Below are 16,467 nucleotides of genomic sequence, written 5' to 3'. Positions count from 1 at the left end.
TCCTAAGGTTTGCAGCTTCAGTCTGTCTCCCCTGCCTCCTGCTTGTCATAGGTTCTGCCATGTCAGCACTGATGGTATGGAAGAGCAGTGTGAAGCTGCATCTCATAGAAATACACCATTGACTTCGCACAGAGAACCCAGAGATAGTATAGATAATTAGTGCAAGCCAGGGTAGTTTTATAACTTTGCAGGTTATCATTTCATGGACTGACCTATTATATAAGTGCCGGTCCCTTAGATAGGGCACATATTATAGCTTCAGCAGCAGCACTCTATGCATGGTGAGGACATACAGATGAATGAGGAGAGTAGAGCTTGGTGGGGAAGGAAGGTGTCAGAGCTACCAGGAGCAAACTGAGGTTTGATATCATCCTTTAGTTTGCAGTGACTGCAGCACAGGCGAGACTGGCCTACTGACCTCTACACAGGAAAGCAAGCTCTGGACTGGTGGTCAGACTGGGACCACACCATACAGCTGCCCATAATGAAAGGGTTTAAAAGTGTATATATACAACTGAGCTGCTAGAAAGTTAGCATTTTATGTCCAAAAGAATTGCTTTAAAAAGGGAACCTGTCATGCCGATACCATATCAATACAAGCTTATTGGCCTCAATGACTCCCTTCTTCGTTTTTCAGTTCCATGGTTGTTGAGAAAATGAACTTTATATCTTGCTCCCAACCATGTGCCAATGATCATCTTGCAGTCAAGAAGGCTGGCGCTTTTATCTTCCAAGTCATGGTTGCCACGCGCAAATCTTGCCTCCCGTCCCATGATTGATGCCTCCCAGCAGTAGCCACATAACCCTCTCAACATCTCGCACAGGCACACTCCGACACCACCAGTGCGCCTGCGTGATGAAGCTGGGTGTACTGGGCCTGCGGCTTTAGCGGTTTTCCGCACGTGCACTAGTCAAGGGAAACAGCGCACAGGGGTGCACCTCCAATGAGGCCAGGTGAGGCGAATGCCTCAGTCAGCGAAACCTGAAGACAAGTGGGGGAGGTGGCAGGGCATGGGAAATTAGTACTTCTATTGTGGAAGTGTTCATCTCTCTATAGTCAACTGTATCACTGTATGCATTTAACAGTAGAGCTGGAGGGGGGCGCCGTTTCAATTTTCACCTCAGGCAGCAGAAAGGCTAGGTGCACCCTGACTGCGCGCCTTGCCATGGTGACTCGTATCACAACTCTTTAGTGGTCCGGAAGTCGGATGGCGTCTGTATAAGATGTGGAGATGCAAGAGAACAACGTGGCCACTGCCATGGTGACTCGTATCACAACTCTTCAGTGGTCCAGAAGTTGGATGGAGTCTGTATAAGATGTGGAGATGCAAGAGGACAACGTGGCCACTGCCATGGTGACTCGTATCACAACTCTTCAGTGGTCCGGAAGTCGGATGGCTTCTGTATAAGATATGGAGATGCAAGAGGACAACGTGGCCACTGCTAGGATGCATCAATCATGAGGCAGAAGACCGGACTTGCAGGATGAAAGTGCCAACCTACTTGACTTCAAGAATACCATTAGCATATGATGGGAGCAAGATATAAAGTACATTTTCTCGACAACCATGAAATGGAAAGCAGAAGAAAAGAGGCATCAGGGCAACATACTATTGATAAGGTAATGTGCATAGCTAAAAGTGGAATTTAGACATGTCGGGTTCTTTTTAACAGGGTTGTCTCATCAAGGCATCTTCTGTCCATATGCATTAAGGCAAATGGAGGTCATACAGGGGGTCCCTGATCCGGGCCCCTTGCTATGAACCAGGATGGAAAACTTCTGGTCTATTTCTGGTTAGACTTGAGTCATCCATTTATTACATAGGTGACCATTCATCTTAATTAACGCCATGTAATACTACATTTGTCTGGCTGGCCACGGCTACTACAATGTCATCCCCAAGCAAAATCAACTGTGGATCTGCTGATGAGGCAAACCTTTTAACAAGTCTTGTAGACTGTCAAATCTGGATTGTAGTAATTAGATTAACGACATTCTGGGGTTGACCGAGCACTATAGCAGGAGGTCTTCCTCCACAAATCATATGCCATGAGTACAAACATGACAAACGTTAACATGATGCTTAACAGATTGAATACACACACACTGAACAGGACTAAAGCCATTAGAAAAGTTCTCCTTTAGTTTAGAATCTGGATCACTGAAGGAGACAAAATTTTTACCTTCTCCAAATGCCTATTTTGCACCTTTGGGGCAGCTGTCTTCTGAAGGCCTTGTAAACAGCATAAAATATAAGCAGCATCCTCAGAAGTTCAACTTCAAGCTCCAGGGGCCTAATGCCAAATATGAAAATTCTTATAAAGACAGAGGGGTTTCTGAACCCCTCAAGTACCAGGACCTGGGTCCAAATGCAACCTCTGGACCCTCTACTTCTATAGCTATCCCTGAGGCCTCCAGATAGGTCATTAATGGTGTTGAACGAATTGAAGTTCACGAAGGGGACTTTGATCCGAATTTCAGGGAAAATTTCCTTGTGCTTCGTGGTAATGAATCAATGTTCCTTAAAATGGCAGTAAAAAATAAAAAATAAAAATTCATACTCGCCTCATCCATTTGCACGTAAAGAGTCCGCCGCGGCTATCTTGATTGAAGATCCGGTGCGAAATCTAGTCACGTCATCACACACCACACTAGATTTCGTGCTGGATCTTCAGTCAAGATAGCCGCGGCGGACTCTTCGCAAGCAAATGGATAAGGTGAGTATTTTATAATATTTTTTTTAAAACAGATTAACCCCTGATAACCCTCAATGGTCATCTCAGATCAGCTAAGAACGTGGCATCTGAGGGGTTCAATGACAGGGGGGGGGGCGGCACCTTCATTGTTCCCCGTCATTACGCCCGCTACTCACAAAGAAATGTGCTTTGTGATGAAGTAATTTGTCCCGAAGCAAATTTCTTTGTAAAATTCAGTGAAGCAGCCGAAATGAAGTTTTGATAACTTCGCTCATCTCCAGTCATCAACATCAGATAGGTGTAGATTCAACTCCGGGTACTGCCACTAATCAGCTGTATCAGAAGAAGTAGAAGGCTCCGTTCTCGGTGTAGTTTTCAGCACTACCGTATTGAAGCTCGGATACCATTCACCGCTCTGGACTCTGTGGGCCAGATTTATCATTACTCTGACAGTTCACTCCACTTTCACATATGGCTAAAGTCAGTTTTAGCCAAGTCAGATTTATGATCGGCCCTTTAAGACTGTAATAAATGTGGTTTGACGGTAGCAGTTTATCCGTCAGTAAGCAGCTTTACAAAAGTCGCACATCTTTACGAAAAAGTCGCACGTTTTTATGAAAAAGTCGCATGTTCTATTAAAAAGTCTCATAAGATAAGCATGGTCCTCACTGGAGTGAAATTGCGACTTTTTTGCGACTTTTTAAATAGCCTCAATAGTAAATCTGTCTAGAGATTAATTTACATAAGAAAACACGCCCACTTTCAGAAAACTGGCGAGCATAGTGCAGAGCAGAAAAAAGTCCCAAATTTTTGCGCAGTTTAAGCGATTGCGCAAAAATTTTCGACTTTTTCACTCCATATTCTGACTTGAGCTAATGATAAATCTGGCCCTGTATCTTTTCTGAAACAGCTGATTGATGGCGGCGCCAGGAGTCAGACCTTATTTGGGGAATAGGTTATCAATATCTATAACCTGGAGAAGCCCTTTAATCAACTTATTTTCAGGGACATGATCTGTTGGAGTCTTTGGGGGCAGCTTTGGGAATCACTGGCCGACAAGTTCTACGTCCTTGTAGTATGAGACGTGGAGCTAGTTCTTTCGTTTCTTTTAAGGGGGTTGCATCGAATTTGAAGAAAAAGCTAACAGTGGCTTCTTGTCCACGAGCCATGGAAGGTATTGCAGCTCAGCTACATTCAAGTTCAAACTGCAGTGTAAACGCCGACTATGGACTAGGCTTAAAAGGGGCAGAAAACATAGCCGCTTCTTCTAGAAATAGCGCCACTCTTGTCCGTGTGGTATTACAGTTCCACTCCATTTAAAGGGGTTGTCTCATTCTTGCCCCCTTTTCCCTGCTGCAGCTCATCACTTCCTGTGCTTTGCGTGGGTGGTATCTGCCACTTTGGTTGACAGTACAGGCAAGCGACGTTCAGGCAAGCGACGTTCAGGCAAGCGACAAGAGCGCCCCCGCTAGTCTACAGCAGCTGCACATGCTCAGGACCTGGTCCATTGATTACTATTGTGATGCTGAGCGGTGGCCGGGTCAGGAGAAGCCTCGCTTGCTCCTATGGTCACGGCCAGCACAGACAAGAATAAGGTCTGTGACCCCTGATAATGAGCGGTAAGAAAAATTAGGAACAGGTAGAGGAGGAGGACAGTGTGAAAATAACAGGCATCGGGCAAGTTTATTATTAGACTAAGGCTCTATTCACACATCCGCAATTCTTTTTCGCATTTTGCGGAACGGAATTGTGGACCCATTCATTTCTATGGGGTCATACGATGTGCTGTCCGGATCCGGAATTCCGTTCCCGAAAAAAATAGAACATGTCTTATTCTTGTCCGCAATTGTGGACAAGATTAGGCATTTTCTATTAAGTGCCGACGATGTGCGGTCCGCAAAATGCGGAACGCACATTGCCGGTGTCCGTATTTCGCGGATCAGCAAAACACATACTGATGTGTGAATGGACCCTAAAAGGAACAAAATGAAGGCAAGACAGCGCAACCCCTTTAAGTGAATGCTGCAATACCACATACAACCTATTGACAAGGGTGGCGCTGTTTCGGGAAGATAGCAGCCACGTCTTCCTGATCTCCCACAAGCGGTCTCAAGCCTATCCTCTATAATAGTTATTTTCCATAATGTGTTTGTACTAACATCTAATATTAACAAATGCCATCGGTACACGCTCAGTGAACCCTGTAATCTACGTCCCCTCTATGAAAAAACATGTTAATTATAAAAGTGCTGAGACGATGCTGCGATTCCAGCTGAAGTAAATTGCGTCGCAGCGGTCGATGACTGAGGAGAGATAATATTATCTGGGCTGCAGATGTTGCTCTGCTTGAAAAATGTGCCAAGATAGCTAAGCGGTGGCTTCAGCGCATCACGTATCGATATATATTATTATTAATCATCCAGATGTTATGAGGATGGTGCCTCGCCGGTTATTAGGGAAATGATATGATCTCCAATAGTAATCTCCAGTAGTTCCATCATCATAATGGCGGGGGTCTCACCTCGCCTGCCCGTGTGATCACTCACCGAGACTCCGCAGGAGAAACCATGTTGTGTTTTCTACGAGAAATTGATTTCATCTAGATCCAATGTGTACACAAAATTTCCATATAATACTCCCAGAGGCCCGTCGGCTTTCCCAGACTCCTGAGTGGCAAATGGGCCTCATTATGCAGATGTGCACAACTAAGCTAATTTCTCCCATTACCAGTAAGGCTACATTCACACAAACGCATTTGGTTCCCTTGTCCGTTCCGTTTAGTTTTTTTTTGCAGATAGGATGTGGACCCATTCATTTCAATGGGTCGCAAAAATGCCGACAGCACATTGTGTGCTATCTGCATTCGTATATCCGTTCCATAGCTCTGCAAGAAAGATAGAACATGTCCTATTCTTGTCTGTTTTGCAGACAAGGATAGGCATTGTTACAATAGATCCACAAAAAAAACGGATGCCATACGGACGGCATCCGTTTTTTTTTTTGCAGATCAGCAATTTGCGGACCGCAAAACACATACGGTCATGTGAATATAGCCTAAAGATGTGTGGTAACAGCCCTGGGGGTCATGTTATTATTTTGCTTTTATTTTTTTTAATTATTTAAATTATTATTTTTACTAATAGGTTTTTGGATCATCGCACGCTAGCTGAAAAGGAACAAAAAACACCAGGAAAGCTTAAAGGCTTGCACATCTTTGGGGCCAATTTTTTTATTATTATTGCATTGTAGTCATTTTGAGCTACAAGTCTTTTTTTTTAGTTTGCCTTTATTAAAAAATATGGAGCCCTTTTTTCTGTACAGAGCTGAGATCCAGTACTAGCAGCCTGTGGATTTCCTGTCTTTTCCGTCAGTTGGGGAGCCGACGGGCTCCTCATCTCTGCTCTCTGACAATATAAACACTCATTATAGCTCAGTTACTTATCCTAAAAATGTTCGTGACCTCTTAGTAGTTTAGAGATAAGGTTTTTGGCACAAAGTGAAAGTATCAGTCACACAGTTAGAAAAACAATTAAACCCTTTGTGACAGAATGGCTCAATATTTTTAATAAAGGCCAATTGAAAATATGATTTTTATTCAAAAATGAGTAAAATGCAATCCTAAACAAAAATTGCCTCTGAAGGTCTGCATAGTCTTTAAAGGGGTTCTACAAGATCTTTATACTGATGACCTATCATCTGGACCTAGAAGCCAATGGGGCTGAGCTGCAATGCCAAGCGCAGCCTCTATCAAATGGATGGCGCTGTGTGCTTGGTGAGCAGAGAGAAGGCAGCGGCATTACTGCGAGTGCCGATGCCTTCTCAAACATCTGATCAGACACTTTAAGTCTCACTATTATGGTGTTTATATCGCATACAGTAGCGTAGTATCTAGTATAGAGAAAACGTGAATTGGCTAGGACGACTGAATATAAGTCAACTTGGATTGATGCCCAAGATTGTTTTCTAAAGCTATTAATGAGACAGAGTCCCTGCCAATGGTATTTATAGAGACGGCTCATAGACACACATTGATCTGCATTTCTTGAGCTCAACAGATAAGGAAATGTGCAAACCCCTAATATATCTGCATAACCACGGCCACATTAAACACTGGGGAATAAAATGCACATACAGCCCACTAGCAGAAAAGTCCCTCCCTTCCATCTCCCCCAGACTTCACTATAGAGGGAAGCATGCATGTGGGCCATCTGCTACTGCAAAGTGCCATTACTTTGCCAATGGAGACATAGGGAGAAAGTACTATCCGTATCCGTGTCACTTACAAGAGCAGAAAGGCCCAGGTTTCTGCCACGGGAATAGCTTTAGGGGGTTCAAAGCTGGCAGCCGCTCCTGGGCCTTGATGCCTGAATGGGCCACAAAGACCTATCAAGGGACATACAGAGTCCATGGGCTTATCTAGGGGGGTGGGGGTCTGGCAGGGTGTTGAATGGTTTAGGGGAGCAAAGTTAATTTAGGTTAGCTATGAAGGAGGCAGTGCTATACTTAAATGCCCTCACCCAGGAAAAATGGTTTGTTAGCACTTCGCCTGGTAGCAGAGCACCCAGGGAGCATTGGTTGCCCCTTGCCCTAGCTACAGTCCTATCTGGAAAGACAGGGAAAATGCTATATCAGTCTTTATTATATAGAGGGGGAGACATTGCTAACTGTGCCTACATAATTTTAATGGAGAGATAAATGTGCAAAAACACTGGAAAACAGTACTATATGAGTTTTTATTACAAACCGGATTCCCAAAAAGTTGGGACACTATACAAATCGTGAATAAAAACTGAATGCAATGATGTGGAGGTGCCAACTTCTAATATTTTAATCAGAATAGAACATAAATCACGGAACAAAAGTTTAAACTGAGAAAATTTACCATTTTAAAGGAAAAATATGTTGAATCAGAATTTCATGGTGTCAACAAATCCCCAAAAAGTTGGGACAAGGCCATTTTCACCACTGTGTGGCATCTCCCCTTCTTCTTACAACACTCAACAGACGTCTGGGGACCGAGGAGACCAGTTTCTCAAGTTTAGAAATAGGAATGCTCTCCAATTCTTGTCTAATACAGGCCTCTAACTGTTCAATCGTCTTGGGCCTTCTTTGTTGCACCTTCCTCTTTATGATGCGCCAAATGTTCTCTACAGGTGAAAGATCTGGACTGCAGACTGGCCATTTCAGTACCCGGATCCTTCTCCTACGCAGCCATGATGCTGTGATTGATGCAGAATGTGGTCTGGCATTATCTTGTTGAAAAATGCAGGGTCTTCCCTGAAAGAGATGACGTCTGGATGGGAGCAGATGTTGTTCTAGAACCTTAATATATTTTTCTGCATTGATGGTGCCTTTCCAGACATGCAAGCTGCCCATGCCACACGCACTCATGCAACCCCATACCATCAGAGATGCAGGCTTCTGAACTGAGCGTTGATAACAACTTGGGTTGTCCTAGTCCTCTTTGGTCCGGATGACATGGCGTCCCAGATTTCCAGAAAGAACTTCGAATCGTGACTCGTCTGACCACAGAACAGTCTTCCATTTTGCCACACTCCATTTTAAATGATCCCTGGCCCAGTGAAAACGCCTGAGCTTGTGGATCTTGCTTAGAAATGGCTTCTTCTTTGCACTGTAGAGTTTCAGCTGGCAACGGCGGATGGCACGGTGGATTGTATTCACTGACAATGGTTTCTGGAAGTATTCCTGAGCCCATTCTGTGATTTCCTTTACAGTAGCATTCCTGTTTGTGGTGCAGTGTCGTTTAAGGGCCCGGAGATCACGGGCATCCAGTATGGTTTTACGGCCTTGACCCTTACGCACAGAGATTGTTCCAGATTCTCTGAATCTTCGGATGATGTTATGCACAGTTGATGATGATAGTGTCACCACCAGACATCTGAGAAGCTCTGACAGAGGTCTTTCAGAACCTCCTCCTTGAGCTTCCTTTTGTTTTGCTTTCATTTTCTCATCTCGTTAGCCTTTTTCAGCTGTCATGCAGTTGCACTGATTGCATCCCTTTAAATCCCTTCCCAGACTGCTTCACTTTGCGGTTTATATTCCTTCCTGGAGTGTGTGCATGCTGATCCTACTTCTGAGTCTTCTACAGATAAGTTTTGTTCATTCATTTGTGTTTTTCTGTTTTCTGGATCCCAGGTGACCCCGACTCCCTCCGTATCAAGTGTAGGGAGCCGGTGGCCGTGTCCCCTCACTATTATAGGGTGTTCAGGTGTTATACAGTCGAGGTACGAGGATATGCGATCATCTACCATTGGGATTTTCGCATAGGCTGAGCAGTTAGAGAGAGAGCCAGGTCTGTTGCAGGGCTTTCCCTTTGGTTCCTTAGTTTTGGATCCAGTGAGTTGGATATTCATTTTGTGTCTTCTAGTTTCCTGTACACCTTCCGTGACAGATAGATGCAAAGCCTTTGCAATTTTTCGCTGGGTAACACCTTTCTGATATTGCTCCACTATCTTTCGGCGCAACATTGTGGGAATTGGTGATGCTCTACCCATCTTGGCTTCTGAGAGACACTGCCACTCTGAGAAGCTCTTTTTATACCCAATCATGTTGCCAATTGACCTAATTAGTGTTAATTGGTCTTCCAGCTCTTCGTTATGCTCAAATTTACTTTTTCCAGCCTCTTATTGCTACTTGTCCCAACTTTTTTGGGATTTGTTGACACCGTGAAAATTTGAATCAACGTATTTTTCCTTTAAAATGATACATTTACTCGGATTAAACGTTTGATCTGTCATCTACGTTCTATTACAAATAAAATATTGACATTTGCCATCTCCACATCATTGCATCCAGTTTTTATTCCTAATTTGTTTAGTGTCCCAACTTTTTGGGAATCCGGTTTGTATATACAAAGAGGCAGTACTATCTGTGCTTACATCAATTACATGTAGAGACCGTCTTTATCAGTCTTCTTTATACACAGGGGTACACAGTACTATCTGTGCCTATGTCAATTACATGGAAGGACAGGGAACAGTACTATATCAGCCTTCTTTATACACAGGGGTAGACAGTATTATGGTTGTCTACTTTAAATTACATGGAGAGACAGGGAACAGTACTATACCAGTCTTCATTATACTCAGGGGTAGACAGTACTCTCTGTGCCTATGTCAATTACTCAGAGAGAAAGGTAACAATATTATATCAGTCTTCTTTATACACAGGTGTAGGCAGTACTATCTGTTCCTATGTATATTACATGCAGCGACAGGACAGTACTATATCAGTCTATTATATACAGGGATAGACAGTGCTATCTGTGCCTGGAGAGACAGTACTATATCATTCTTCTTTATACACAGGGGTAGACAGTATTATATGTGCCTACTTTAAAGGGACACTGACAGGCCCAATTAGCATATTGAGTTATATATATCACAGTACAGGTCATATAAAGTGTATTAGAATCATGTAAGTATCCTCCCTGCCCACCTTATAAATACGAAAATATAAAGTTTTATAACCTGCTTGTCCGATCTCCAATCTGCCCAAGGGGCGGCGTTTCATCTGAAAATGCGCCCAGCCAGCAGCTCCCAACTGCCGTTCTGAAGCCCCGCCCAGCTCATCAATATTCACTTAGCTGGGCGGCGGCTACAACTCTCCAGGTCACGATCCTGCGCATGGGCAATCGAATCCTCCTGGCATCGTTCGTGTGTAATCTTCTGCGCCTGCGCCCCGCCGTGGTTAGATCGCGCCTGCGTACACACCCTGCCTGCGTCCCCGAGCCTCTGCCTCATGCGCATGTGCCAGACACTGTTCATAGCAGCAGCGCTTCAGGCGCATGCGCATGAGGCAGAGGCTCGGGGACGCAGGCAGGGTGTGTACGCAGGCGCGATCTAACCACGGCGGGGCGCAGGCGCAGAAGATTACACACGAACGATGCCAGGATGATTCGATTGCCCATGCGCAGGATCGTGACCTGGAGAGTTGTAGCCGCCGCCCAGCAAAGTGAATATTAATGAGATGGGCGGGGCTTCAGAACGGCAGTTGGGAGCGGCTGGCTGGGCGCATTTTCAGATAAAACGCCGCCCCTTGGGCAGATTGGAGATCGGACAAGCAGGTTATAAAACTTTATATTTCCGTATTTATAAGGTGGGCAGGGGGGCTACTTACATGATTCTAATACACTTTATATGACCTGTACTGTGATATATATAACTCAATATGCTAATTGGGCCTGTCAGTGTCCCTTTAATTACATGGGGAGACAGGGAACAGTACTATATCAGTCTTCATTATACTTAGGGGTAGACAGTACTATCTGTGCCTATGTCTATTACATCGTGCGACAGTACAGTACTATATCGTCTTTATTATATACAGGGATAGACAGTACTATCTGTGCCTATGTCTATTACATGGAGAGACAAGGAGGCAGTGCTATCTGTGGTCACCTGGTTCACAGGTAGAGACATGGTGGCTCAGTGGGTAGCACTGTAGCCTTGCAGTCCTGGGTTTTAATACAACCAAGGACACCTGCACACAGTTTGTATGTTCTGTAACTGTTAGGGTCCATTCACACGTCCGCAAAGCACGGATACTGGCAATGTGCGTTCGGCATTTTGCGGACCGCACATCGCCGGCACTCTCATAGTTTTTATTCCATTTATTTCTTGTAGGAGAGGTTCAGATGGTGAAATGACCTATGGACGGAGTTTACACCCCTTCTACATTTCCTCCACTCTGCCTTTCACTGAGCAGATTCACGTTATTTATGATGATTTACAGCCCCCGGAGAAGGTCTCTTACAATGAAAGAGCTGATAATGAGCAGCAAAGAAATCCGGAATTGCAGAGTCACATATGGCTACGTTATATCATAATACATTATTACGGCATATAACATTTAATAGCTTAATCTCAGGGCCACAATTGGCCCTTAAAATATCGTTTTTAGTTTTTTTTTTTTTAAATTAGGGCAGTGATCCTATTACCGTGATAAAACTGCCACTCCCAGCATGTCAGGGTATGCTGGGAGCAGGGACATACACAGATCTCATAGGGCCCCATAACAAAACTTAGTGGGGGGCCCCTGCCCCACCCAATTTCCCAGTACATAACAATTACTCCCAGGCAACTAAAACCGCAACACTCCAGATTTGCGCTAAATTTACATTTATTTATATTTTTTATTAAGCGGAAGAAAAGTTGTCCTCTACCTCACCCACTCTGACTTGCATGGACAATTCTCCTGCTTCCTATCTATTAAAAATCTGTCTTCCTGCAGCCACCACTAGGGGAGCTCAGTGTGTAGGATTTTATACAGTTACCATTTCCTGCCATGGAAGCTGAGATTATCTCTTTGCTTAGTTTGCGCTCCCCGTAGTGACGGCTGTATCAAAATGCAGTGCTTTTTTGTCAGGAAAAAAAAGCTGTTCTGTGGTCTAGCTCCATTGAAGGTAGGACACTGGCTGGGAGTTGTAGTGTTAGCTGAAGAGCTGTAGGTTGGAGACCACTGGGGCTATCAGGGCATGATGGGAGTTTTAGCTTTACCATAGCTGAAGAGCTGTAGGTTGGAGACTACTGGGGCTATTAGGGCATGCTGGGAGTTGTAGCTTTAGCATAACTGGAGAGCTGTAGGTTGGAGACCACTGGGCTATCAAGGCATGTTGGGAGTTGTAGCTTTACCATAACTGGAGAGCTGTAGGTTGGAGACCACTGGGGCCATTAGGGCATGCTGGGAGTTGTAGCTTTACCATAGCTGGAGAGCTGTAGGTTGGAGACTATTGGGGCATGCTGGGAGTTGTAGCTCTACCATAACTGGTGTACTGTAGGTCGGAGACCACTGGGGCTATCAGGGCATGCTGGGAGTTGTAGCTCTACCATAGCTGGTGTACTGTAGGTTGAAGACCATTGGGGCTATCAGGGCATGCTGGGAGTTGTGATGCAGCTTGTACAGTGGATCATGAAGTCCTTACAGGTCTGAAGTGAGGAGTGAGAGGTGTATCTATAGGGGGTGCAGGGGTAGCAGTGACCCGAGATCTTGATACCCGAGATAGTCCTCTGCCTTTTAAAAAACCACCAGTATTATAAATCACACATGGTAAGTGGGAACCCCTAGTACAGATTTTGTTTTGGGGTCTAGAAGCTACAAATTACATGTCTGGTCGCAGTCACTGTACAGCCATATGGCGTTTCATACAGACCCGTATTCCGTAAACCCACGAACCCCTGCATGATATTGGAGACACAGAGGTGCAGTATGGCTCCAGAGATTGGTGCAGTTTTACAGCTGGATGTTCATATGAGGCATCAATGCAAAATTATGAATATATAAGCAACATCTGATTGTTTCATTCATTTGTCCACTATCTGCAGCATCCAAGGACGGAGATGTGACCCCCCCCCCCCGAGCTTTATTTCAATAGTGTCCGGGTCGGCACTTTTCCATGATTGTCGGCAATCAATACGTACCTTCTTGTAGCTTGTCTTTTCACGGGGCATAAATTAAGCCAATAAACTAGGGGAAAGGTCCAATGTCATTGTCTGAATTACAAAACCAGTGCTAACCGATCGTCTCTGCAACTTTAAAAGGATTATCTCATGATTAATGTGAAAATAAAATATACAGTAGAATAGTTTATAACAGAAAATTGCGCAGACATATACAGAAATATAGAGGTTGACTAAGACGCTAAAAGGAAATGCCATACTGACACTTAGGCCTCATGCACACGGCCGTTGTTTTGGTCTGTATCCGAGTCGCAGTTTTGACGGCTCGGATGCGGACCCATTCCCATTTTGAAACACTTGTCACTTATATATAAGTGTGTAAACTGGGAAATTTATCAAGACTATGAGCCTACTTTAAGGCCCCCTTCACACGGGCGTCGCGGGTGAGGGCCGGATGGGATGCAGGTGCGTTCAGGAAAAATCGTGCACGTAGGCACGCAATTTCCGTCAGTTTTGACTGCGATTGCGTTCCGTTGTTCAGTTTTTTCCGAGTGAGTGCAATGCGTTTTGCACGTGCGTGAGAAAAAACTTAATGTGGTACCGAGACCCGAACCCGGACATCTTCACTGAAGTTCGGGTTTGGGTTTGGTGTGCTGTAGATTTTATTATTTTCTATTATAACATGGTTAGAAGGGAAAATAATAGCATTCTGAATACAGAATGCTAAGTAGAAGGTCAATTGAGGGTTAAAAAATAAAAACATAACTCACCTCATCCACTTGATCGCGCAGCCGGGATCCTCTTCTTTTTTCTTCTTGAAGGACCTCCTGCAAAAGGACCTTCGCTGACGTCATGTGGTGAGCACGTTGACGTCAGCGCAGGTCCTGCTGAATGAAGATAGAAGGACCTTCACTTTCTCCACATTCACTGCTCCAATTACTCTGCTAGACTTAGCTGGCAGCTCAGGGTACTTTCACACTAGCGTTGCCGGAACTGCCTGCTGGATCCGGAAATCCTTGTGCAAACGGATAGCATTTGTTTCCGGATCCGGATCCGTTTGACAAATGCATCCGTCTCTCTGGTGTCATCCAGAAAAACAGATCCGGTATTTTTCGCATTTTGAAAGGTCTGCGCATGCACAGACCAGAAAACCGGATCCATTGTTCCAGAACACTTGCTACCGGATCCGGCATTAGGACATTTCAATGGAAAATAATTCTGGCATTCTAGTAAGTGTTCCGGAATTTTGGCCAGAGAAAATACTGCAGCATGCTGCAGTATTTTCTCCGGCAAAATACTGTACAGTAACTGAACTGAAGACATCCTGATGCATACTGAACGAATTGCTTTCCATTTAGAATGCATTAGGACAAAACTGAAGTGTTTTTTTTCCGGTACTGAGCCCCTTGTACTGAGCCCCTTATACTGAATCTTTGCTCACAAAACTATGTATCAACCGGTTCATCTCCCCAAATTCTGTAACATACTGCCTGTAGATTGCAGTGTGTCTTCAATGTGACAGGCTCCCTTTAAAACAGGCCTGGGACCACATTTCTAGCAAAACTGGGTCAGGAGCGGTCATGCCCTGCTCTTACTATGTGCGGAGGTCGGCCAGAATAGCAGCACATGTTTAGTATTTTGTTTTGGAGTCGTGCTGGATCCGCCTCCCATCAGGTGCACTGGGTGGGGTCATTAGTTTAAATAGCACTCCATCCCAGTGCTCTGAGCGGGTGATAGAAATCATTCTGACCTTGGAAGGAAGATTGTCTGGTCCAGCTCTGCAGAGATAAGTGTGGTTTCAGTTTTTTGTTGTTTGCTTTCTTTGTTGTGTTGGTGTCATCTCTCCGATCCAGGTTCTGTGCGAGCAGGCTGCTCCTATTCCCCTTTTCACCATCTCAGGGAATCTAGGGTGTTTTAGCCCAGGCACGAGGACACTTCATTCCTACCATCTAGGTCTGAATGTGGGCTGAGCAGAGCAGGGAGAGAAGTCAGGGATTTGCTAGGAGGTGACCCTGCTTCTCGCCTGGTTTGCGGGTTTATCTGTATGTCTGTTATCCCGTCCGGCGTGACAGGAGCGATATTTGAAGATAATACCTGCAGCTCTAAGATCTCTAACTGCTATACAGCCTGAGATAGAGCAGTTAGTAGCTGCTGGGCCACCCTGACATAGGAATATAAGATGTCTAACATATCTTTCCATCCATCTGTCGGCCTGTATATCTTTCCTACATCTATATTAACTTATCTATGTAAATGTTATCTCTCTCACATCTATTTGTTGGTCTGTGTCTCTCTTTCCCACATGTATCCTAACTATTCTATCTATCTATCTATCTATCTAGTTTCTATCCTATTTATCCATCTATCTTATCTCATTTCTATCAATTCTTCCCACATGTATCCTAGCTATTCTTTCTATCTATCCATCAATCCAATCTAGTTATCATATATTTCGCTATATCTATGTCTGTCTATCTCTAGGTCCATCTTATCCGTCATGATGTTGAATTACTGACTTTCTAAGCAGTCTGATGCACATCGGACTGTGGATGTGAAAGAATTTGGAAGAGGAAAAACCCTACAAGACAGGAAAAGGTGGAATCCTCTCTCCTATTCTCACAGTCTATACAAGGCTTTAAAAGTAAACATTCAGCAGATTAAAGGGAGCCGTCTTTTCGGCGTACTCGAGATGTTAGACGGTCCCTGGCTCCAAGACGTTCAGACACTTGCATAATACGGCTTCTAAAGTGGTCTTGGGTTTTTTGCTTAAGATGGAGACGCTCGCAGAAGGAATTGTCATACATTACAATATCAAAAGCTTTGACAACTCCAATACAGTTTGCTTCTACACCGACCGAAGCCATTGATGTGGTGTAATTATCATAAATTAGAAGATAAAAGACAAATCCTGGTGTTTGTGTTGTTGTGTACGGAGACACGGGCACCGCCAGACATCAAAAAGAATGGGGATTACTTAAACATGGCAAAACATTGATCTGACGCTTCCCCGTCGCCGCACATCAGTCCTCGCTGGATGGTTTTGTTCTGTTTCTGTAGTTTGGAATAAAATCCTGTTCAGGAGTTGTATCTGTCACATGAACATCATGTATTTCTGTGAAGTCTGATTCCTGTCGCAGTCTACCAGGTGCCATGTGCATTGAAGATACACCCCCCCCCCCCATGAAAAAAAACATCTAAAGAGAATCTGTCGGCTCCTCTGATATGTCTGCTTTAGTAAATACTTGTGTTCCCAATGAAATTCTGAAGTATTGCACCGTTCCTCTATTATTCCTCCTAGAAACGTATGAACAGGGCATTACTATGCTGCTTGTCAATAGGATGTCTCCCGACA

This window comes from Bufo gargarizans, chromosome 11 (assembly GCF_014858855.1).
Source record: "Bufo gargarizans isolate SCDJY-AF-19 chromosome 11, ASM1485885v1, whole genome shotgun sequence".
Classification (NCBI taxonomy): Eukaryota; Metazoa; Chordata; class Amphibia; order Anura; family Bufonidae; genus Bufo; species Bufo gargarizans.
Note: the sequence above shows the minus strand (reverse complement) of the source record.